General features: G+C 38.9%; 2 protein-coding genes across 13 annotated transcripts in view; one reads left to right on the top strand and one right to left on the bottom strand.

Moving 5' to 3' along the window:
* FHIT (fragile histidine triad diadenosine triphosphatase) overlaps positions 1-26,034 on the top strand; it is a 511,778-nt gene that overhangs the window by 471,186 nt on the left and 14,558 nt on the right. The window lies entirely within an intron of this gene.
* LOC116237322 (uncharacterized) overlaps positions 24,583-26,034 on the bottom strand; it is a 227,617-nt gene continuing 226,165 nt past the window's right edge. The window contains exon 17 of the mRNA XM_090148344.1: positions 24,583-26,014. The gene's annotated coding sequence lies outside the window, so the exon portion shown is untranslated. The remainder of the gene's footprint in view (positions 26,015-26,034) is intronic.

Below are 26,034 nucleotides of genomic sequence, written 5' to 3'. Positions count from 1 at the left end.
CTCACAGCCCCTTTTACAGATGAAATTGGCTATTTTCCATTCTGGGTTCCATTTGTAAATTAAAGGTTAATACGTTAGTGTTACCAGTGATAGATTTGTTCAATCAGTAATCCAACTGTTATTAAAAAAAGTAGTAATTACCATGACTTGAAATTGTCTTGAAAGCTTCTTTTGTTGCATGTAGAACCGTGTCTAATGCTTAATATTCATGTCTGTAGTGTATTAACAATTAATCATTTATAGACTTTTATTAGTAACTTACAGATAGAACGTGCTTCATGAAATTTTTGTAATCATTAAAACAGATACTTGCTACAGAATTTTGTATTGTATTCCTTCTTTCAAAATCTGTGGCATATCTAAATCCCAGCACTAGCACACTTCTCCTCGCAGTCATCCTAGGGTTGAGCCATGTGTTCTAAAAGCAGATTACATCTTTACTACCTCTCCACGTCTTTGCACCTCACCAGACTGGCCCAAGATCACCCCACCTAATTTCAAACACAGACTGTTGTAGTTGGGATGCAGCTGCCCATGCCCTTGCTGCCTCCATAAGGAGCATGGGTGCTAATTTTGGCCATTTGTTGTGTTACTGAATGTCAGGTGGAAGATCTCAAATCTGTGTGTCAAAATAGTGCAAAATGAAGATCTGCAGCTACAGTTACAGTAAAGTGAGGGAAAAAAGCTTTGGAAGAATGCATTCTACCTCTTAGAAGATGTTTTTGTGTCATATGTTGCCTACAAGATGCTTCTCCACTAATGAAACACCAATCAAGACTTGAAGTTATCCATTTGAACAGGTGCAAACAGTAACCACATGAAAGTGTTAAAGTAAATGAGGCTGATGGTTCCACTTAATCAGTAACTGTGAGAAATTAAATGTTGTGAAATGCTTATAAGCCTGGGGACTCGGATGCTCAAAGACAATTACCAACTAAACATTTCATTAATGAAATAATGATTAATTATAATTACTAATTAAAATTCAGGATTATGGTGTTGGTTTTAAGTATTAGCAGGAGTAATGATATTACCATTTTTAATGAAATTCCAGTAAAGAAAATGATAATACAACTTTAAATAAATAAATAAATAGGTACAGACTACAGTAAGATTAGGAGCTATTGTTAGGCCCAGAGGCATAGAATTTTCCCAGCTGGTGAACTTAAGTTAAGTAAGTTTAATGCACTATAATTTAATTACTAATCATAGTTTTTCTTCACAGTGGGAATTGATACCAGGTTTATATTTTACAAGAACAAAAGACAGAATTTGAATACCTGTTCTGTGATGGGTGATGACATTATGCTACAGGCTACAAATGAAACAATATTTTGCAGACTTCTGCATAACATTTGGGTTTAGATATATTATAGTATGATATAAATATTATTTAATTAACAATTACTAGATTAGAAATTAAGCAGCCCCTCTAGATTCTACAATGGAACTGTAATGCAGCCTTTGTGAAGAGCACACTCACAATACAATTTTATATACATATATTAAATATATTTTCCTTGAATAATTCATATGTAGGCACATTAGTAAATGTCAAATTCCCACAAGAAGATGGAATTTGACCTACATTAATAAAGCTATTTAGGATTCATTAATTGTAGACAGATATCTTAAACTATTTGCTATTACTCACCTTTTCATGCATAATGCAGTATGTTGGCTTAAATACAATTCCTAATTTACATACTGTTGGCTGTGTTGCCCTTCTTGCTATTCTCTGTTTGACTTCTCTTAACCTGGATGACTTATAGGTCCTCTTACTAATTTGCTGTCTTGTGAAGTTCTCAAATGTCAAGGTCAATTAGAAGTTGTGTCATGGTTGTACCTGAGCAGTGTATGAAACTTCACTTTTTCTTGACTTTTTGGACAATTTAAGATATATTTAATGGAACAATTCTAGTAAAAAAACTGACTTATGTTTACTTAAAGGCAGGAAGTTCTCATATCAACATCACTGATGGATCCTACAAAAAGAGATTTGATTCAGTTGCATGTGAATATAAGGAATATGAACAGATTTGAAGAACTTTACTAACAGAACAATACATCTGTAGCTCTTCAGACTGAGATGTGGAAGCCACATATATGCTGAATATGTGTGTAAGCTCAGAGGCAATTTGTCTTGAGGTCTAAAAGGCATTTTATTTTTATTTATATTTTTAATTAGTTCTTTGTGTTCCAAAGAGATAAAGCATCGAAGACAATGAGCAAATCATTAAAAAAAGAAAAAAAGAAAAAAAAGCAAGCCTGAGGCTATAGAAGCAGATACGCAAATAGCTATGTAGGGTATGTCCTAAGCCAATCCAGTGGAAGGGTGGATGTAGTGGCAGTCCAAGAATATTAAAGTCTGATTAATTAAACTAGTCATTTGTGGTGGTTTAAAACTTAGTGGGCGTGGTGGTGCTTAGCTGCCCATTAGGCATTAAACCACCACATCATTAGCTCTCCAGGCAGTTTTCAGCATTCTCAGGCAGCAGACATACAGTTGAACCATTCTCTAAATGAAGTTTGATATGATGTTGCTGTGGGACTGTTAGGGTTGTATGCTGCTCCCCTAAATGAATGGCAATGTGAAAGCCCCAGGTATCTCTGGAAGACAGTTTTTTGAGGAATGATGCTTCTTTCTTTGGAATGCAATCAAGTCTTCTTGAGAGCAACAGGCTTTCAATCAAAGCCATCTATGTTTGTGTTGGACTGCTAGTGCTGTATCCTGTCCAAGAAACGACAGCCAAATCCCAATTTCACCATTACTGCTTTTCACTTCTTTTTGTCTTCTTTTTTACATGTTTGTATCCTAGGTAAAATCAAACCAACAAACTAATTGTTGATGTGATTTCAGCAGGTAACTAATCCTAGGTAAAGTACATTGCCAGCTTTTTCTACTGGCAAAATATCCCCCATGTTACTACAAAGGCATAAAATAGCAGATAGGTAGCAAATGAAGCTCTGTTTTGTGAACTAGACTCCTAGGTTTTGTAATTAGTCAACAGCAAAGATGAAGCTTGACAGTCTTGCTTTTATATTGCTCTCTGGAGTACAAGTGCATGTGTCGCTTTCAGAGAAGAGCTGAAAATCAGCCAATATCTGGAATACTAATCTGTTATCTGTGCAGTTCTGAATGAGAAAACTGTGCCTCGTGGCAGACTCAGAAATGCATTAGTTGGTTTTGAACTTCTGCTTTGCTTAGTGGCTATGTATGACAGCCACCACAGAGTACTCAGTACCTCTGCAATTTCTTCTCATCTCAGTTTTTTTTTAGGGAAATATTGCAAACAGTGCTCTAAATATACATGACATTAAATAACAGCTCATTGGTATTGGTTTTTTTGTTTTTTTTTTTTTTTCCAAAAGTCTTGGTTGGGCCAGATACTTTGGGGAGAATCGTTTCAACAGACTTGTGCCAGAATAAATGTCAAGTAACAGTGGCATCCAGTTGTTTTCAGTGAGCTGAAATAGTCCATTTCACAACAGAAGTTGGGTGGTGTATGCAGAAATCCTTGGCAGGATGAATAAATACAAAAGGATCTTATTAATTCATAGAATGGGAAACTTAAAATATGTGCTAATTGCAAAAACTTCCAATTATCCACAATTATCATCTTCAAAGTATGTTGAGAAGTGTAGCATTTGGTAGTGTTGATGACTTTTTTTTTCTGTACTTTCAGGAGAAACCCTTAGAAATGAGGCATTGTAAAATTCATCTGAGAGCAATTAATTTGTGCAATTACAGGAATATAAGCTGATTTAACACGTGCAACACGTGGACTTCAACAGCATAGACTTCAATTTATAATAAGACATATGTATATATAGAGACAACTAAGAGAATGCACGAACAGGACCTTCCTTTTGTGAAAGTGGTGGTGCAGTGAATTGTCTTTGACTATTTGAATCTTCTTATCTGATATGAAAAAGTAAATCTATCTACTTTCATAAGTTACAAGTCTTGTTGATAACTTTTATAGAACATAACCCTTTAACATATGTTTAAAAAGACAAAGTTTCTGTCTCATTTTATGATTTCCAGTGAGAGAAAAATATTCTGTTTTTCTTTGGCTCATGTGAATTAAGTCCACTACAGTCATCACTTAAAAACAGGGTAAGTAAGTGGTAGCTGAGCCTCTTGCTGCTGGTCCTGAGCCTTTGTCTCGCAATATCATTAATGACAAAGCAAAAAAGCACACTAAAACTAGAACACTGCATCATTCATGTGATGCAGTTCACTTTAGAGACTCAAATCCAATCTACAGACACCATCTCTCATTGCACTGTTGCTCTTAGGTATAAATTTTGCTTTTCAATTAAAGGAAGGGGGGAAGGATATGAAATAAAAATTGCATAAAGGTATAAATAAAGAGTGTTAGGCTTTCATGAATCTGTTTTTCTTCTGCATCGCTGTTCAGAAAAGTTTTTTCTCTTACTGCTAATTGGATCAAAGACAAAGATGGGATGCTTGTTTTTCTTTTCTTGATATAGGTAGTCCAAAAGCTCAGTTTAAAGCATATCTTAGTTTTTCACTTAAACTTGATGCTTCCAGATTCTAAGAAGAATTAATTCATATGTATTAACTATTCCTTTTATATTAATTATTCCATCTTTTCTGACCACTTCTCTGCTTGTTTTTAATTTTCTTCTTTATTTCTGTAAAGTATGATCATTCCCAACACTGGATATAAATGTTTAATATGGGCATAATGTATTTTGTCAGTCAAAATCAGTGTATATTGGACTTCCCCAATGCGAGAAACTGATGCTTCAGTTTATCAGATTCTTTATTTTGTAAATTACTGAAGCATTGCTCCAATAAATAAGCCTACCTTAAAGCCTGTGCCAGTCAAAATATTTTTCACAGTTTTATGTGAAGACATACATTGTTTTTGTGCAGCTGTCTCTTTTTGAACTAATTTTATTGCCACACATCCAGCGTTAAAGACCATCTCATATGAAACTTTGCCAATTCCTTAATGGGCTTAAAGTGTTAAGTATTGTTATTTATTTCTCAGTATTTACTTATAGGCACTGTAATGACAAGCAAACGTATGATCAATGCTACAGAAAGCAATATATTCAGGCTGAAAGTACTGTGTATGCATATTGAGCATAAAGGAATGATAGCTGACTCCTCCTCCGTTCTGCAGTTTGTCTTCCAGCGTGGGGAAGAACGGCTTGTAGAGAAATGTGCTTGCTCCTGATTCTTACTGGTATACTGGGAGCTCTGATGCGCTGCCCTAAGCCTGCTAAATCCCACAGAACAGATGTGGTTAGGAGGGGAGTCTGTTCCTTTTCTAGCTGAAACACGAGGGCAGATGGGAAGTATCAGATCTGAGATTACAACCACAGCTGGAGTAATTCAGGAGGATAACTGATTTGCTGTGCTTTCAGAGAGTCGTTTCTTCTTTGGGTAAGGAGTCCTGATCAGGGAGGGATGTGCTGACCTGGAGAGCAGCTTGATGTCTGAGGGCTGTCGCATTCATGGGGTGTCATTTAACATTTGGACCATGGAACGGAAGTACCTGGAGGTACAACAGACAGTGTATGGTCAGAAGTGTAGTTAATTAAAAAAAAAAAAAAAGTGATTTAGTCTCCTAAATATCAAAATTTAAAGCTGTGTAATTTGGCCAGCATGCTTCAGTTGAAAGTTCACATAGGGGCATGCTGTAAGGTAAGACTGGTTTGGGCTGACATCACTTGCAGTTCTCCGTGCTAGAGCCTAAGGCCTCTTCACACTTTTGTATTCTTTCTTGAACCTTTACAATATCTGTATCCCTTCTTCCTCACCCTTAAACAACTTCCAATGTTTTCATTGCATGTCTGACTTAATGAGAAACTTTGGATGTGCCTGGAGCTGCATCCAGGGCTCTACTCAATGTTGAAATCACTGCCTGAAAATTGGCTTCCCAGGCAATAACCCAGAGCTTGGTGCATGAAGTGTAGCGTGTGTAGATGTTCTCTCAGTCCAATTTTTTTGAAGAGATAAATTACCACTGTGTTTTGTACTGGAAGAAAGAGTATTCTGTTGTTTAAAGTGACCCATAAAGATAACAGTTCTAGAACTTGGTTGGCTCTTTACCTTAGCAGGTCTTTTTTAATAGCTTTGGGAATGATAAAGATTTTCTTATTATAAGGATCTCTGGATTACTTAGCTAAATTACAAGTGAGGTGGATGCTATCCTTCAAAGGGCAAGCTTTCTGCTTGCTGTGTACTCTGTCAAAGTATTTTCCAGCAACATGGTCTTCAGTGTTTGCCCACTTTTGTGCTATAATGAGATATATGGCACTACAGAGCTGCATTAAAAGACTTTTTAATGCAGTAGGGAGCCACAGCTAACAGGCCTTCTATCAGCGTAAGTGCCATAGCTCAAACTGATAAAGAGCTAAATCCCTAACAAGCTCTAAGTTACAGCATGAAAATAGAAAGTAGACTTTCTGCATGCATGTTTTAAGTACCTCATTAGTTCTCAATACGTCTACATGAGCTGAAAGTAATTGATCTCATTACTATGTATATAAATGTGGCAAATTTCTTAAATTTTGCAACTTAGCTCTGTTCAATTAGCCAGTTTATTAAAATATGTCTCTTCAATTAATTGTGGGATGAGAGAGTGAAAGGTAATATATGCATATGTTAGGGTCTAGGGAAAGGAAATGCTGAATCTCAGCCAAATCTCAGCTATTGCATGTTTAGATTTTGTGAAATCTGATCTCTACAGAAAAGCAATAAATAGTAAGGGCTTGTTGCTGTTGAGGTGAAAGACCATGTGTGTACTGCTATTTCAGGTAAAGAGGTAGACTTGTGTTATGTTATATGTCACAATGGTGAAGTTTGGTCTCCATATTATTTATGTCATAATTCACACTTCGTTTCTCATAGAACCATCTACCAGAATGGTTTACTTTGAGGGCTTGGAGTGGTCACAGAGCCTGTAGCTCATTACAGCTCTCAGGCAACTCATACTGATGTGCTGAAATTTGCTTGTTTTGGTGGGTCTTTACAGTGCATCTGTGCCACAGGTGCAAGGGTTTTGCTGACTTAAGTGAGTACAGGGTATATGCAGTGAACATTCTGTACACCCCTGCCTAAAGGAGAATTTCCTTTCTTGCATATCAGTGTTATAGATAACAGACTTGCAGTCTCATCCATCATCTGGATTTCTTGTACACACGATGATTCCCTCTAAATGCCCACAAAATGGTGGTCTCTTGAACAATTACAATTACAATGAATTCCTCTCCGCTCTCTGCAGTGCAGCAGTTTTTTGCAGAGCTTAAATACTTCCTCTTAGTCCAACGAGAGGGGTTAGTTGGCCTGAGATATGTGATGGGATACGCTGTGGATGCAGGAACTTGTTTCCATCCTCTCTCAGCCCTGAGCAGAGCTGCTGTTCTACTCTGCAAAGTGTTTCCATGCCTTTCCAGCTCCAGGATGCTTCTGTGTGCAGACACTGTGCACAGACTGTCATTAGCCAACTACAGATGCTTAAATTATCATTGGGAATGGGATAGCATCTGCTTAGACATACATCTTAGGTCATGTGTGTAAGGGCAGCGATAAGCACCCTTGCACCATCTGAGTTGGCATGACAAAAAGCTTGTCCTCAGGCAAAGCTCTCTTTATCTGCAGCAAAGGGTTTTGTTCTGTGCTTGTTTGGCTCCTCCAATGCTCCTGACAAACTGTTCCCCCCTCTTCAGAGCTCATGACTCCTAGGAACTCTCCAAATGAAGTCGTCTATTCAGTTAGTTACATTACATAAAACATACCTAGAAATATTTACGGCATCTCCTGCTACTTTTTCTTCGGTGATAAAAGAGCATGTGCTTTTTCTATTAATTCTAGCTTTTGGAGGGCAGGGGGTTATTTGTTTTGCGAGTAGTTCTAGTGTGCGACTTTACCCATAAAGCAGATGTTAACACAAGACTCCACATGTTTGTGATCATTAGGCAATATTAAAAGCTATCACTCAATCACCATTTGGGAATAAGAACCTTGGGTGTTCTGCTACCTGCAAAGCAGTAAAATTATTGTCTGACACATTTACAGGCCCAGAACTAGCAATCAGCTTTTATTTGGAATAAGGTGGGTTGCTTCAATACAGTGTCTTGCTGAGCTATTCATATATAACATTTCCATTAGATAATTTAATTTAAATACATAGAGAGATCACAGTGGTAGGTCTTATAAATAAGAAAATGAGTGAGATGGCTTTCAGATAGGTGCTTCTGTAAATAATCCCGTAATCCTGGGTGATTTTTTACCTGTTTATTATTAACCTTTGCCACCTTTGTTGAAGAAACCAGAGATGACTGATATTCACAAACACTTGAGAATTATGCAAATTACATATATGGGTTTCTTTTTTTGCATAGAAACAGTATCAGCATATTTTCTGATTTCCAGAGGGTTTTGAATAGAATGATAGGAAGCCATAAAACTCCTGAAAGGACTTTACCTTGGATGAAGACTTATATATAAAGAGATCAATTTTCTGATAAGATTCTTCTGGAATGAAAGGACATTCTGTAATTTTCACAAACATGAATACCAAAACTAGATAGCCATTTGGGACTTGGAGCCTGATACAAACCTCATTATAGACTATGAAAAGTTTCCTGGAGCTTTTATGGCCTTTGGATCTGATCCTTTAATGTGTCCGGTAGTGTGATGGTTGAAATAGTTTCCAATGATCTGGTCTGCTCTATGAATGCTGTATTGCTGCCAGCTTTCTTGGAAGGGCTTTAACAATCTGGCAAGCCATTTCAGGGGGGAAGAAAATCTTCCAGTGCTAGTAGCAATTACTGTGTGATATAATAGACCTGCCAGTGTCTGTTCCAACTGAACACTGATAACAAGAGGCAAGATCTGATTATCAGCGTTGATTACTCAGTGATAAATATTCTGTAATTTGGTGTTTTCTTTGCATTGAGTCCCCTCACTTTGGTATGATGGAGTGAGGAAGATGTGAGTAGGACATGGGTTTCTGATCACTTCGGAAGGCACATGTGTTACCATGATGTACAAAACTGGTGCTCTAATAACGCCTCCTACCAACTCTGACATGTCAAGAAATTGTACTCTGACACCTGTGATAATGTCACAGGGTACTAAAGCTCCAAAAGTATTAATTTCAATTGCCCAGGTATGGTAATTAGATATTAAATACACAGTGACTTCATCAGAAATTCATCAGGTTGTTCATTTGCAGACTGAAGCCTACAGATTTCAATAGGAAAGTAATGTCGGAGTGGGACTTCCCTTCCAACGTGCAACGATCATCACTGTCCTCTGAGCCAAAATATTTTGCCAAATCTTGCCTCCAGTGCTGTAACTCCTTTTGCAGTATGTGCCTTCTGCAGCACCTCCAAAGCTGTCTAGATTAAACAATGACAATCCTTTAAGGTGCCCACTGAGCTCATCTGCATTGTCCGTTGAATACTGTAGCCCTACAAGCAAGTAATCAGTTTAGGTGAAATAGATGGGTTTCATTCAGCTGCAAATGCACACAGACCATCAGTAAGCAGTCACAAGAGTAAGGAATACACCATAACTTGGGATAAGCTAGGGATGTGGCTTTGAATGGTGCAGTGCTCACTGAAATGTGCCACGAGCTGATATCTGATTTAAGACCGTTCTAAGTTGTCTGCCTTCTGGATTAGCAAGGTTTTTATTTATTTCTTGCTTCGTGGTTGCTGGCTGAATTTAATGCCTTCCAAGGAGGGCTCTTGACAAGGAAGTGGATTGTATTGCAGGTCGAGGTCCTGGACAGCTGCCATGCAAAGTGGGTTAGACAGAGTGGCTCCGAGTGAGTGCTGCAGTAGTTGCAAATTGGCAGATATTCTATGCATGGATGCCAGCTAGCTGATTCCTGCTTCATAGTGTTGAATAATGAGCATTGTTCTGAAATTCTCTTAAGAAATAAGCTCCATTAAGATTCTGAAAATGTAAATACTTCCTCTTACAGAAAGTAATGATTTTAATTTAATTCTCTTATTAGGTCTGTTAATAAAAATGTATATTTAAACTGTTTAAGACATCCACTAAAATTCTACAATATTAATTTTATGGACAACTTCCAAAAGAACTCTATTAGTTTTCCTCCATTAAGGTAACATTATGGACTTTTAATAGAGCTCTTGGCTACAGACATTTTTATTGACCTAGTTAGTAAATGAATTAATGCTTGTCCCAACATCTTCAAAATATGATATACTTTTTAAAAAATAGATCATATTTGGCAATTTCATCGTTAGAACAACCTAACTTTTACCATATCTTGCTCAGTTGTATATTTGCACTGAGAGAATTGTAGCTGTGATTTAGTTTTGCTTAAGACATTCTGGGCACCTCAGATAATGATTTTTAGTCTCTACCTAACCTTATTTTTTTTTTTTCAGTAAGACAGAAAAATCAATTCTTACATGATCTCATCCACCAGCTGGTTCCGTACAAATAAATCTCAGGATGGGTTGCGTTAATTCTTTTAATAACGCTTTTTTCTGCTCAGTCAGACTGAATAAATGTAGCTAGGTCACCTAAAGTGCATTATTTGTGGTTGATGATTTCTTTTTCCAAGTTATGAATGTGCCCAGCCCTTATCACTTGTATCTTGCTTCTAAATTTGATAGATGCTATGCTTTTCCTGTAGTTTTCTATAGAGACTACTAAGTTTCATAAGGAACTGTACTGCATTCTTGCCCTTCACTCAGAGGAAGACCTAATCCTTTTCAGAGGGTTCATATCTAGATTGCTCTGACAGCCCAAGCTCCTGTTCAGTCTGGGGATCGCAGCCAGCATCTCAAGCATGAGATTTCAAGCAAAGGATTGTGACTGACACTATGCTGAATTAATTGCGAAGCCATACGATCTTCTGGTCGTGGGGTTTTTCTGTGTTCATACTGTGTATATACAGGTATCAGATATGCATGACATTTGCATGCTCCTTAAAGCCCTAGAATAGTCATTAGCCCATTAAATAATCAATCCAATGATCCACTCCAGAGAATTTTATTTGAAAAGTAGAAGCAAAACAAACGAGTGGTATCTCTGAATGTGTCAGTATTTAACTGAAATTTACTTAAATGCCAAGTTAGATCACAGGTAAATAATGTAAATTTTTCCAAAGGCTATTTCATATAAACCAGCACAGTCCTGCCTTCAGCCTCACAGCTGATTATTTGTTTGACTTGTTGTTTTTCTTAGTGCATCCATTCCTATTGCATCTCATATTCTAGACCGTCACGTTGGTATGAATACAGCATATAGCACTTGTGCATCACAAGGACTTTGGAATGACACACCATCCTCACAACTGAGCATAAAATAAGTAGTTGACCTAAAATTTGAATTATTTACTTGTTATCTGAGTTGGTCACAAACAGGTGATAATGCCAGAGTTGTTAAAATGAAATGTTTGAGTCCAAAAGTTAAAAGGGGCGGTTGGAAAAGTGAATCTATACTGCCTTCAATTCTTTCTGTGCTGTTTTGCTTGTGAACGCCAGATAGTTTACGTTTACTGCTTTCTGTAGCTGATAGCAGAGAGATGGATGTTTACCCACCATACAGAGTCCCACTACTAATTCAGTAAGTAACTCAGGCTTTTCCTAGGTGCCCACTTGGGGGCTTTTAAATTACCAGTAGGTTATTTGCCAGGTTTCTGCGTAAGAATTGAGCTCATTTCTGCACACCGTGTGCCTAGATGTGCCAGAGTGACAGATTCCACGTAGTGGGAGTTCAGTGGCTTAGGTCTTGATCTTAGAAGCAGTTGCTTTATTTAACCTTATTCCTAGACAGTCTTTTTAATTCCTTTTTCGTTTATGGTATTATTGGATCTATCTGCAGGATGTTAAACACAGCATTTATGTATTTTAGTCTTCTGAGGTGTGTAAGACCATGTTGTATAAGCATCGTGACTATATCCTGATTTGATATAGTGGGGCTGTCTCGGGGCTAGTCTGGCAGAGACTACAGATGATGAGCAAGGAGATAAAGCTGGATATGGAAAGGAGATGAACAAGATTTAAATGTCACTGCTGTCATTCTCTGTTTGAAAATGCCACGGCAGAAGCTACGTGTGAGCACTAGACCTTGCTAGTCTGAAAGCCTAAAGGTTGCCCAGGCTTGTCGGCGGAGGTCGACAGAGGGATGTTTATTTTCAGTACTGTTCTCACACTGACAACTCAGTCAGAGTGAAAGGGATCCACAAATATGTATGCTTGGTGACTTCAAATGACACTATCATCACTTCTGCCACTTAGTTCAGAGCCGAGTAAACTCTGGCCAACACATCTATGCCAACTTGCCGCCTGTGTACTGTAGCTTCAGGCCCGAGAGCTAAAAAGGAGTTTGTTTAATGTTTGTTTATTAATATTTTAAAAACAGTGTAGCATAGCACAGTCGTGTTTGACTTTTCGAAAATATTAAACAATATGGTGCTGCTGTTGCATCATTTCAGTCTGTGCTCAAAACTATTTGGGTAGCAGGACATCACATACATAAAATACCTGTAGCCCAAAGGGAGAATATAACATATAATGTGTGGTGTGGGTGTCAGGTCAACCATGTACTTGGGCAAATGGTTTTGACTCCATATTTGTGATACAGACAAGCATTTCCTTGTGTGCCTGGTCACTCGTTTGGGTTCATATAGGTGTCTGTACCCTAACTGTGAATTGACATTTGTCAGACAAGGTGGGAATGTGTTCCCTTCCAAACTTCATATCTCCAAATCCGCCAGCAGGGTGGGAGGCTCCCTCAAGCACTACAGCTGAAAGATGCTTTTACAGCCACAGTCTTTGGTGCCTTTGCACTCCAAATATTCTGATCCTGATCTTTATATTTTCAGGATCCCTCCTTATTTCTACAGTCAGCATTGCAGACATCTCCTTTTTTGCTTTTTTTTTCTTCTTTTTTTCCCTTTTTTCATCCCCAGACTCTGCAGCCACCTTGTGTTGCTTTGCACATAGTCGTGCCACTCTTGGTGGCCTTTGCTTCCTTTGCTGCTGTTTTTACCATCTGGAGCAGCCTCTGTGTAACTTTCTGCCTCATCAACTCTCCATCTCTTCAACTTTTGTCTTTTTTAAAGTAGGTTTTCTCATCTGCATATGCCTCTTAATTTTTTCTCACTCTTTTATTGGCCTTATGGCTCAGTGCCTTAATTTATTCATCATACAGTGTCTTTACACCACTGGTTTCTATAATTTATACTGTGTACTGCCAGCATCCACTGCTTCCTTGTACTTAATTCTGCTCAGTGCTTGGGAATGCATTTGGTATGAAAGGCAGTATATGATATAAAGTTGTATTATATTGTACAGCAGCATCTGCTACTATATATAAATATTGTAGTTTTGCAATGCTTCTATAGAGAGAATATCTGGACTAGTTCTTATCACAAAAAATTTTCCTTTTTAGATGTATAAAAATAATTTCAAAACAGATTAGGAACTTTTTGCATGGGGTTAACCTCCAAAACAAGATTTATTAGCTCTTGTTTTTCATATATCTAGATTTGTCTTGCAGTATGTATATATATACATTTGTGTGTGACATAGTATCGTTGTCACCAATCTCTGATGTCAGAGCTATGTGACCAAAAGAAGCCTCCAGGAGTTTATGTCTTCCCTTTTCTTTCAAAGATGTTTTTGGCTAATTTGAAAGTACGAGTCCTCACCAGGAGAGCTTTGCAGTCCATCTATCACAGCTTATGGGCATGCAGGCTTCATTTTCACATCTGCTCTTGTGAATGCACTTGTGTCTGGTACCCAGAAGTTGAGTTAATCGATGTGTGAGTGTTAAGCTGTCAGAAGAACTTGAACGTGGTTTGAGCTGAGGAGCACATCTGATTCTCTCCCTGCAGTATTCCCTGGCAGCAACCCCAAACTTGTGGATATGGCTGAATGTGATTTTATTCTAATGATGAAACCAGTATCTGTTGATTCTGGGTTTGTTCACTTATTTAATTTGGCATCCTTCACCCAAGCTGTCACAGTCAGAACTTCCCCTGTGAGCTGAACTAGAATAAAAAGAGACAACTATTTAAAGGAAATAATTTAAACATGAGGGTGTTGGTAATAAAAAAAAAAAAAAAAAAAAGAGTTCAGTTGTGCAACACTGTTAGAATTGCTATTGTATTTGATTACTAATGAATACGGATATTCATGTTAGCAACAAGTAGAAAAGGGAAGGAAAAGAAGTTTTGTATTAAATCAACTAAATGATGAAGTGAGCACAGCAGAGGCTGTTTTAGCATTCAGAATGCAAAATGGGCAGCTCGTCACCATTAAATGTACTGTACTTTTTCTAAAAATATATTTTGATTGTAAATGAGTGTGTTGACATAAAAATGCCAAGTTTTTAGGTTGATACGGACAGTGAGGTTTTTTTAAAAAACACGACATTAATGGCCAGAACTGTAATGCCCCTATTATTCAATCTCAACAAAGTTTGCTTACAGTTCCCTTCTGATGGCTTTCTCATACCATTATCAAATGACTGATAGTCATTGCAAGAATTTAGCAGCTTTCAGATCTGTTATATTTTTAATTAAATTGGCTGTGAATTGCTTAAATAGCAAAGGTTGACAAACTAGCACTCAGATGCCAAGAAGCAGCACTGCTTCTCGGTGTAGCTGTCACAGAGCATTCATGATCTCGATTTCTTCAGACACTTTATGCTTCTTTTATTTTGTATCAGATGCTGATTTGGAACTGTAAGTAAACAGCTCCAGAGAGTGGGATGGGATTTTCTAAGAAATAGCCCTGAGTTACTTTGATGGAGAGAGCCTGGGTTAAAGTGCACAGAGCTTTCTGACCTCCTGTATGCTGCCAGCAGAGGCCCAACAGTGATGGGTTTGTGGAGAGTGAATCTGTGCTTAGGGCTAAAGCAGTTTGGTGCACATGTGCATGCTGCTGATGGTGTGCCCTACTTTCTATTGAAGATGCCAGCGAGGTCTCTGGAGCTTGCTGTCGGCCACTTTATTGGAGCAGCACCCAAGGTCACTGCAAGGCAGTGCAGATGTCCCTTTACCACCTGTAGGCTGGTGCTGTTGCAGCTGTTTTTTTTCTTGCAGAAAGGGGTATGAAAAATTAGAGGCCTTAGTCTATATTCATTTGCCATCATTTTTCCAGAAGTGCATGTCTGCAAACGCTGCCTTTGCTGTTTGTGCCTCTGATTCTTTCTGCAAATCTTCTCTTCTGGGGCCAGATGAGTAGAGCAGCAAGTGTGAGATGTCTTTTACACTGTGATTTTATATTGGTTTTGAATGTGACATTGCAAACTGACCTGCCCATAACCATGGGTAACATCAGTGGTAAACAATGCTGAGTTTTCTATGGTATCTTAAGAGATTAGCAAATGCTGGAGAAAAGAAACTAGTTTGTGGTATGTTGTATTCAAAGTGCAGGTGATCCAGTGGCATAACTTGTAAAGGTCAGATCTTGAAGGCTTCTTAGTCTCTTGATGTAAGCAAAGCCACTTTCAAAGAATGAGGTAGCAGATTCTTCTTGAAGAAACAGAAAACCTGAAATATGTAGGACAAAAACTAAGGTCCACTATTTGCATTCTTACCTGCTGTCACTGGGAATAGTAAAGCACATCTTTGCAGACCCAGCTCTCCTGCTGCCCTGTGCTCTGGATGCTCCATGGGCTGGCATCCAAATTGCATATAGTAGATGTCAGCTGCTGCTGGTCTGTCTTGTGGCAGGCTGCAGAAGTTCTGTTTCAGATGAATTATTTAGGCTGCTCTCTGTTCATACTTTTTCCCCTCTTCTAGCATTCTTCTCCTGATGCTTTCAGCTGTTAACTTGCCCCATGTGTTCATCCTGATGACAGTCTCTTTAAATCCAAGTATGTTGATGAAACACAAAGAAAATAAAGGATTCTGAAACACATTTAGTGTTATAAACACTTAAAGCAGTTCCATGTATTAAAAGTAATTACAAGCAGAAGCTGCCCACAGCCTTTGCAGTGCAGAGATTTAAATGGAGGTGGCCCCGTTGTAAGGACAGCACTCGTGTGGGTGCTGACATACATTTGCATGTGAACGTGTAATTCTGTGCTCCTGTCAGCCTTTTTCACCCTTCCAGGAAGGGTGTGCCTTTTTCTTCATTTCTGACTACCTGTATTCTTGCTTTTCAAGTTTCCTCTGTCCCTGAGCCCTTCTACCCGGTGTCAGTTGGCACCTGGTTTGCCTGGGGCTTTGATCAAAGAACCGTGGTGTTTTCCCTGCACACCTAGCAGGGTGCCCAAGCAGCTCCTTTGCTTGCTCTGGGGTGGGCAATGGAGTCAAAGATACTTGTTTGCCACAGAAGTGCTCTCCAGCAGCTCAGCCTGGGAAAAGCAGCACTGAGGAAAGCTCTTCAAAGAGCTTCTGTCTCTCAGCTTTAGAGCATCACCTATCAACCCCAAGGCTGGCTCAGAACAGCAATGAAGTGCTGGAAAACTCAGGCATATGCAAACTTGTGTGTCTTTGACAGATACAGACATTTGAGTCTGAATTCAGCTTCTGTAAGGGTTGTCTTCAGCTGATGGGGTCAGACCACTCCCTGCTTCAGTAGGGTGGCAGTCTGTGCTTAAATGTATTAACAGCTATCCATATCCTCTTGTTAGCATTGCAGTTACAAATTAGTATCACATAAAAGCTCAGTATAATTGTGCTGGAAATGAAAAATATCTCTTTATGTTTCACATTTCACAGTCACATTAGACTCGCAGAGCATTGTGGCAACGATTATTTTTTGCTGAGGGTTAGAGAAAAAGATAAATGACTTCTAAATCACCACATGACTCAGCCTGCGAGCTCTGAGTTTATTTGTAAGACATTTATCTCATTGTATTCTCACCAGGAAAAAAAAAATTATCATTTAATTAATAAACTTAATAGCCTGAGGTATTCTGATCAATAAAAAATAGTATGAGAAACAGGGCCCGATGCAGTGAAATATTGAGTTGTCAGCAGACAAACCCACGATTTTCTTTAAAACAGATCATGCTCCTGCCTGGTTAGTTAGGGGAGGCTGGATGGTGGGATGCACTGCTCTGCTGAAAAACAAACCAATATGAAATCCCAAACAGAAAAATAAAGTAAAATAAAATGGAAGCAGCTCTCTGTGCCTCGGAACAACTTCCCCTTTGTTTTCTCTGTGTGACCTTTTGAGCTTTTTTTCCCTGCTGGCACTGAGATGCTGAACTCACTTCCACTGAAGCCAATGGGTATTTTTTCCACCGAATGCAGTAGACCCCAGCTGGGTCGAATTCTGCTGCTGATGGGGCTGACTTGCTGCCTTTGCCTGTTGTGACATTAGATCAAAGCCCCATTACACCTCTGCAAATCCAGAGTCATCACACTGGCTCCGGTGGTTATCCTGGATAATGCAGAGTAACCAGCAGCAAGTGGCCTGCCCTCCTGTTACCAGTAGCTTAAATATGTGCAGCAGCTGCCTGGCAGGATGGGGGTTGCTTGCTTTATCCACAGCTCTGCACCAAGCCCTGCTGTAATTTCATTCTTTGCTGAAGCAGCCAAGGGCTGATCTAATGCAGAAGTGAATGCTGGGGGGAGAATGCAAATGCATCTTTTTTTTTTTTTTTAATTCTAAGCTTTATTACAAATATGACCTCTAGGTATTGCAAAAGGCCGCTGCCTTTGCAGACGTGTAGAAGGAACAGGGTCCTTCAGCTTTAAAGTGTTAGGCAGAAATGGAAGCACATACCCCTCCCTGCAGATAAATATATCTAATTAGCTCCACATGTCACTTCTGACATCAATATTAAGTGGTGTATGGAACTTCCATTTGAATATGCCATTGAAACACTGTTAGGAGAAATTGTGCTGTGGACACCATGAATTGATTCTGCCCAATTTGTTTTCTTCATTGGAATCCCCAGACCCTTCCCACAGCTGTTGTCTGATCATTCTTCCTTGCCTGCCATCCTGTAGTTATTTGTGTTTTTTCCCACTTTCATGGCAGGATATGGCAGTTCCAGAGTTCAACCTCTCTGGGCTCTGGTTTGCTTCTCCAGATTTTGAGCATATGCTTGGTTAGGGCTTTGATCATTTTGAATTAGACATTGCCTTTGGTTGAGCTAGATGCTGTGGAGTGTTAGGTTGGGTATCAGATTAAGTGGACATGAAAGAATATAATGGAAAATGGAAAAACGAAGTAGGGAAGGGCTGACATACTTTGGATCTCCAATGTGAGATGGAAGCATTGGAGTAGATATTATTCTTTTCACCAATTCAGGGTAATTGCCAATGTACTGATGATGAATTCTCTGTATTTTATTGTGTTAGCTGTGAGTCTGAGATTACAAAGCTCTCTTGTTTGGATGAATTCATGCTCCTCCTCTTCTGCACTGTTTGTATCAACAAAAATTATGACATTTTCAGACTATTGGTCAAAACCTTGCATTTTCTCATGCTGAGCTTGCAATTATGGAAGACCTGCAGACCCCAATTATCACAGTGGGTCAAAAGACAATGCTAATGGATAAGAATGACACTATGAGTAGTCACTACATGTGATCCTCTCTTGCAATGTCTCTTTTTACCCCTTAGGTGCCATATGTATTTACTGTGTTGAGGCACAAGAATACTACAAATAATACCAGATGTTCCATAGCCATGGTTGGATAATGGCATTGAAAAACTGAGTGTTGTAACAGTAAATGCTCCTGAAGATGCAGGAGGAGATGCCAAGAGTGAAGGAAAAATGTTGTTTTCCTAAAATTTGTCAGAATGTTCAGCTTTGAGCTGGCAGATAACATTTTCTGCAATAATTTCAACTGATTTGTCATAATTATTACCATGGTTTTAATCCGGCTCTGCAGAGTTTTCTGACTCATAGCATGACTTAATCTCTCTTCCTGTACTGCTCTCACTGCCATAATGTGTGAGCATCCAGACATCTTCCCTCACTTTAATTAAAGAAAGAATTCTTATCTTCAAAGGCGGGTAGTGAGTAAAACACATCCAGCTCTGCGTGTCATTCTCAAGTGTGTGTGTGTTTAATTACACAGGTGTCTGTTGGCATTAAGTGCAATCTCATTCTGGTGTTTAAGTGATCAACCTAGGTGAGCTGAAATGGATCTCAGATGCACTCAGTGTTGAGAGAGAACTTAAATACCTTTCTGAACTGGGGCATGAGAGACTCAGTTTCACTCACAAAATTGTTGTTATCTAGAGAAAATGTCCTCCTTTTTTCTTGTTCAAGTTGTGGGGTAATGACCTGTTCCTACTGGTAGCAGAATCAGCACAAAATCTGTGTTCATCTGATAAGCTTATTGTAGTAAGCTGGTAAAACCTACTTTGTTTTCTTTAGATAATTCTCAACATTTGTCTCATTATTAGAGATTGAACCCAGGATGGTTCACCATGCTAGTTTTCAGCAGATATTTTTCAGGTATGAACTCAAACTATTTTTTCCAGTAGCATTTATCCAAATTTTTACTGATGCCCCCAAATCCCAGAGATGAGGCAGAAAGATGGAAACCCTTGACTTGATCCATGTCATGGAGATAATCCCTAACAGTATTTGTAGCTCTTCTGATGTTCTCAGGGCTATTTCCTGAAATGTCTATAGATGCTTGGTACTTTCATCTAGAGCACAGCCTTAAAATATATTTATATATCAATTCAGATAGCAGTGCCAGTAAACTGATAGGAGATGGCAGCCTGCCGCCCTCTGGGTTCAGTTGATCTGTAAGGCAGCTGGTGGACTTACAAGCACTTTCCTGGAAGCAAGGCTGGCCTGGCTGGCTCTGGTGTTGTAGGGAGATGCAGAGGGGTCAGGAGGGTGCATCAGCTCAGGTAGAGCATCAGACAAAGGCCTGGCCCTGGACAATTGCCCAGAGATATAAAAGTGCCCACTAGATGTAAAGAATTTCTCCCCTTCTTGGTGAGTGGGCCAGAACCATTACAGGAAATGAATGTATGACAAACAGCGTCAGTAGAACACTGAAACAGTCCTTGAAATAAGAACAGCTTTCATGCATAAATGCAGTGTGGTATTGCTTAAAAACAGAAGTAATGGCAAGAGGATGATACCAAAGAGTTTATTTTTATCCAGCACTGTAGTTGATAGGGGTGTAAGGGCTTTAAACTAAAAGAGGGTAGGTTTAGATTTAACATGAGCAACAAATTCTTTACGAGGGCAGTGAGGCATTGGCATAGGCTGCCCAGGGAGCTGTGGGTGCCCCATCCCTGACTGGGCTGGATGGGACTTTGGGGAACATGATCTGGTAGGCAGTAGCCCTGCTTGTGTCAGAAAGTTGGAACTGGATGGTCTGTAAGGTCTTTTCCACCACAAAATAATCCACAATTCTATTTTTCATTACTATTTATTTTTTAATCCCAAGTGAAACATACTGTTAAAAAAAAAAAAAAAAAAAAGTTGGATTAAAAAACTAAGCTCTAAGTTGAGGGTAAAATGTTACGATATCTGCTATTCTCTGCAAGCAGTTAAAGGGTTGGAGAGAAAGTGTTCACAATGTTAGCTAAATTATGCAGTTATTGATTATTAATATATATTCTCCTCTTACTGGATTATTTAATTTTTTTAAGCGTCCAGAATTCACTATGGGGTTCTCTCAGTGTGAGTGGCAGTAGTGAAAGATTTATGCTCTGTAGCATGCTGGCTGTGCTGCCAGCGAAGTAAACAGCACTTATAAGATTTGGGCATGCAACTCCATTTAATGAGAACATCATCTTTTAGGGCACGGATTTGTTCGTGTAAGCAAATAGGCCAAGCATATCTCTATTTGTTATAGAAATTAGCATACAAAATACAGTGTGTTTATGTAGCTGTGTGGACAAGCACTATTATGTCTGTGTCCCTATCTGTGTCACTTCATCGTGCCATTAGTAGCTCAGAGAAGTGGCAGTGAAGCTCTGTGGCATCACGTGGGTGTGTCAGATGGGGAACAAAATCCAACAGTCCTGAAAAAAGAACTCATGTACTGTGTCACTGTGTGTCTTTCTACTGTTAATGCTCTCCTCCATAGTGAGCACTAGTTGATGTGCACAGCACACAATGCCTAGCTGTAAACAGAGGTTAAAATCAGCAAAGAGAGAAACACTGTGTGGTATTTGATGATAAAGTTAAATTGGATGCTTGTAAGAAGCAAAACAGCTATGCCATATTGCTGTGTGGATGCTGTTATCTGCATATGTGTTCATTTTCTTAATGCTAAAATAATGCTGCAAACATACAGTGAAAAGGAAAATAATGTCAGATTTGTAATCTGTTAGAGAATGCTGCTCCTTTTGCCACAACCATGGCACAAAGCAGGAGCTTCCTCACCATACAACAAGAATGGGGAAGGGTCATGAGGTCCAGCTGCTGCCCTGCTGCGTAGGCAGGTTAAGACTGGGAGCGTATTTGCCTCTTTTAGGGGCATTTGAGAACTCTGAGCTCATGCAGTTAGCTGTCCCTCATTCTACCCATGCTACATAATGCACTTTATGTTATTATATAAGTGATCTCTATTTTCAAGTGATTTTATTTAATTATGTCACTACAGTTGTACACTGGCCAGTAAGAGTGTATTCTTGTTTCCTTCCTGGATTATTACATTTCTCAAGACTTTAAAATTCAGATAGTTTAAAATTATGCCAATTGAGCTTTTCTTTCTTACTATAAAACATTCTTTAAAAATTGTAGTGATGGAAAATAAAGTAAACTTTAAGAATCTGCTGATTTTTAAGTCCTTTGCCTTCGGAGTGCTGCCCAACAGATCATTCCCGAGCAATTATGATGTGAAAAATGTAGGACCTTTTTGGTTCATACATACGTAGCAGGTGCAAAGTCAGTAAAAAAAAAAAAAAAAAAAGAAAGAAAGAAAAGAAAAAAAAAATTAATTGGTTTGAGATAGTAGCAGGAAATGATTTTCCTTCATTTGTAGAATCAAAATTAAGGTATCTCAGCTATTAAATTTGGGAAAGGATTGCATATTTCAGTACTGCAGTTACTCATGTATGAAATACAGAAAAATGTTAATTGAGGTAGGGTTGTGAAGGGAAATTAGTTGCAAGTGGACTGCAGATGAGTAAAGGGATTCTTAGGATGTTGCACCTCAGCCATGCTTTGAGGTTAATTCATTAAAGGTAATTGGAACGTTAAATAGTTTCCTATAAGGAATTGCTGCTACAGTGGTCTAACACTTCTGGTCTGATTGAATCAAATGCTAATTACTAATATTCAGATTTATGCTATGCTTATTTATGGACTGGCTACTCTGATTACTTCCTTGACTGCTGGTAATTTTTCTGTCAAGGGTAACAGCCCTTCAGGCACCTGAAAATAAGGGCTGGAATGAGGAACCTTTGGAAGAGGAACAGCATGTTTCTGTCCTCTCCATATCTATTAAGTCTGCATTAAAAATAGGAGTGGTCCAGTGTTTTGTAGCTGATGAAATCCTTGCCAGTAACTTCAGAATAAATGCAATGTCCTCAGTGTGGTTCTCTGAATAGGCATGGCAGCTTCTTTCAACCGCTGCACTCAAGCAGTTCAAGCAGATGGGCTCAAAAGGTTTAAAAAAAAAAAAAAAAAAAGTAAATTGGACAGAAGTATTGCACCAAAAAGCCAAATAAAAATCCATAACCTCTTACTGATTTCTTTTGTTTTCCTCTATTACTGTGACATAAGTGTTCTCTCCATCTATTTACTGTTACTTGGGGTCTCAGGCTTGCATATTTCATGTGCCCAGATGGCCCACATCACTTTGTGAGGGATGATCTTTCTGTGCTGCCTAGGTATGTGTGCCAGGTCCCATGCATGTTATCACTTATTTATTGCCTCCCTGGTGGCATGCTGTCGCCAACAGGCGTATAATTAGAATAGCTTAGGCTGGAGACCTGTGGAAAGTCTGAGTACTTCTGTAATTGGCCAGTAAGTACTGCAAGACTGTGTCTGAATCCTCTATGATTTGTGCTGTTGGAAGCTCAGGTTTCTTCTTTCACTGACGTTCTACTTTTATAAGTAGATGAAATCCTGGCCTTTTGGATTTGTTCTCATTTGTGTTGCCTTATTTGATGACTTGTTATTATAAACAGCCTGATTTTGCTTTTATGGAAACCTCCAGTTGCTTTAACAGAGTAGCAGCTTTTATTCCCCCCTGTGCTCCCACCCTGTACAAAAAGAAAAGTGAAAATAAGAATAGGAGAAAATCGTTATCAGAAACAGCTAAGCTAACAGCATAATCTGCAAGTTCTGTGTGTACTGTTATGATATCTGAAACATAATTATCAAGCTTAAGTTAATTAGACTAATGCTTAGAAAATCTGGCATGGCAGATTGTGGTAAGTAATTATATATACCGATTAAAAGATGTAATACATAGTGAGCAAAGGCAAAGGAAAACTCCATTTGATACAGTCAGTGAGCACAGACAATTAAGAAGTCAAGGAGATGAGCACTGACAAAAATACTGAACTTTGTAGGAGATGATGGGCAAGATGCCGGTTTTCCAGCAGAACAGATTTTACACAGTATCAGTCAAACACTTTTGTTTTATGAAAACCCATGCTACTGTTTCCTAACTGAAGCCTGTGAAGGGCCACTTGCTTTTTGCATTTTGATTAGCTGACGTGACTACAAGGTTACGTGCAAACAAGAATGTGACATCAGAATACTAGTTTACATATATATAGAAGTCTTGTAAATGGCTTTTCTTAAAGGCAATTCACAAGATGTCATATAAGAAATAAAGCTGTTAAGACAATGTCTTCTGCAATTAAATGTAATGTAATAATGCTTACGGGTGTGAATGAGGAAAGCTTGGGCACCTTTGTACACATCAGTACACGCACAGGATAAGCCCTGTGAACACAGAATATGCCTCCTGGGAATTCTGATTTAAGGCTAGCTAAAAAAGTGAAAGGCTTATGGGAGAGAGGAATGGAGTGGTAGGCCTTCTGTAGTAGTTCTGCTACCAAGATACCCTGGCCTGGCTTTGAGTTGTATCTAAATGAATAAAATGATTTTGCAAGTCCACCACGTGATGTGGCAGTACAACCTGTTTTCCCAATTGGTTCCTCAGGAACAAGTAGAAAACCTGCAAATTCCCAGACTGGCAAACTGACATGATGCAAGCCCATGCTAGGTCTGTTCTCAGGGTATTTGATCTGCGAGTATTGGAGTTGAGCTCTTGGAAAAATATGCCACCTCTTCTCAGTTGAGCCATGAACTATGTTCATTTTGGCTGGAAATTGCTTTCATTTCTGTTGATCTCATCATTTCCTAAGGCATGAACAAAATGAACTGAAAACAAAAAGTTACTTCATCTCTTAAAAGTGGGAATATTTTGGTTGCTTTTCCCATCTTCACGTCCTCTCTGCCTTCTACCTTTTCATGTTTATGTGACCACCTCATCCATGAGGCTCCCAGGAGCAGAACTTACACCAATGCTGCTAATAAGTTCCGGCGAGTTTTCAAGATGAATATTTCTAAAATGGGTGTGCTCAAAGGTCAGAACATTAATTCTGTCCAAAAGCAATGATACTCAAATCTGCATATTAAATATTGTTATGCAAATGGTATCAGTACAGGATTTTTGTATAGAAACATGGAGGTGTCTGTGAAGATGCAGCACAGGCTATGGCAACTGACTTTTTACTGGGCAGTTTAATAAGATTTTTCAATGTATTTTCATCAAAAACTCCTTTCTTCTAGTGGAAGCTATCAGCCTTAATTAACTGCACAATGTATCCAGCTAAAATTAATTTTCCCCAAATTCAGTCCATTCACTGAAATCTATTACAGAATGTTATATTCCCAGGCTATAATGCCATCCCCACTCTTCAGCGTGGGCCTCACGTGGGTATAGCTGTCTTACCCCCCAGAAAAAGAATTTGAACAGAAGGGCCAGCATTACAGCTTGAAAGAGGAGCAAATATATTCCTCCTCCTCGAATGAAGGCAGCCTGTGCTCCCTTGAAAAAGCCACTGCTATCCCAGGCTCAGCTTCACAAAGGAAAAAAAACAAAACAGGGGTTCTTGTGTTGCTTCTGTGTTGCGTCCCTTGTCTGTGACTTTTTGTTCTCATTTGATTTAGTGTATGAGTTAAGAGGTTTATCTTGAGGGATGAAGAAGCCTGCCTGGACAGTACTGAGTCGTTTCTCACTCTCCTTTCAGTTTCTTTGTTCTGGGTGCCCCACCAGTACAAGGCGCCATGGGAACCTCCTGCACAGCTCGTGCCTTCTGCATCCATCCCTTGCAAAGTCTTAGACTATGGATAACTTAGCTTTGTGAAGTTTGTGTAGTAAGAGAAAAATAAACTAGGTTAAAACCCACAATATCTCTTAAGGGAACATCCCGTTTAAGCTTTATGGCAGTACTGACTTGCTTGGAAAACTGGAAGAGGTGATTGACCATCTGATATCTTCAGTTCTGTTCACGTATCTGGGTCTACTGCCATATGCTGCTGTTGCAGTATCAGGACAATGCAAGCCTACACTTGATTTTATAAGTATTCTAGACACTGAAGATACGTATATATTTCTTTTTTCCTTTCCTGCTACTTTAAGAAATGAATTTTCAGACTCTGGGGCATTTGCCCTTGACAAAACTTGTCTGGTTCATATGGCACTAGGTCAGTGGAATATCAATAGATTCTTAATGCAGTCTGTCTCTTACAGTTTCTTTCATTCCTCAGAGCAAGAGTAAATGTCATTCATATTGGCAGGTTGTAATGGGAACATTGAGTTACTAATTTTTAGAAAATACACACAGCTTTTAAGTAGTCTTAGTCTCCATCTTGTGTGTCCTCTGTGTCCATAGCAATTACAAGGTTAGATATCCCTTAAGATGCTAGAAAAGATCATTTTGTTGTCTTTTCTACCCTCTGCCTCAGTGAAATATTCATGGTATGGCTCAGGTATTGGGATTGGGTTTAATGTTTCGTTGCATCACCATCTGTTTTGTTGTTGCAGTTGTTGTTGTTTTTCCCCTTGGCAGGGGGTGAGGATGCACAGAGGCAGCAGTGAGGGATGCTCCATACGGGTTCAGACCTGAGAGAAAGATGAGCACA

Source organism: Phasianus colchicus, chromosome 11 (assembly GCF_987193195.1).
Source record: "Phasianus colchicus chromosome 11, bPhaCol1.hap1.1, whole genome shotgun sequence".
Classification (NCBI taxonomy): domain Eukaryota; kingdom Metazoa; phylum Chordata; class Aves; order Galliformes; family Phasianidae; genus Phasianus; species Phasianus colchicus.
Note: the sequence above shows the minus strand (reverse complement) of the source record. Positions and strands in the feature narration are given on the sequence as shown.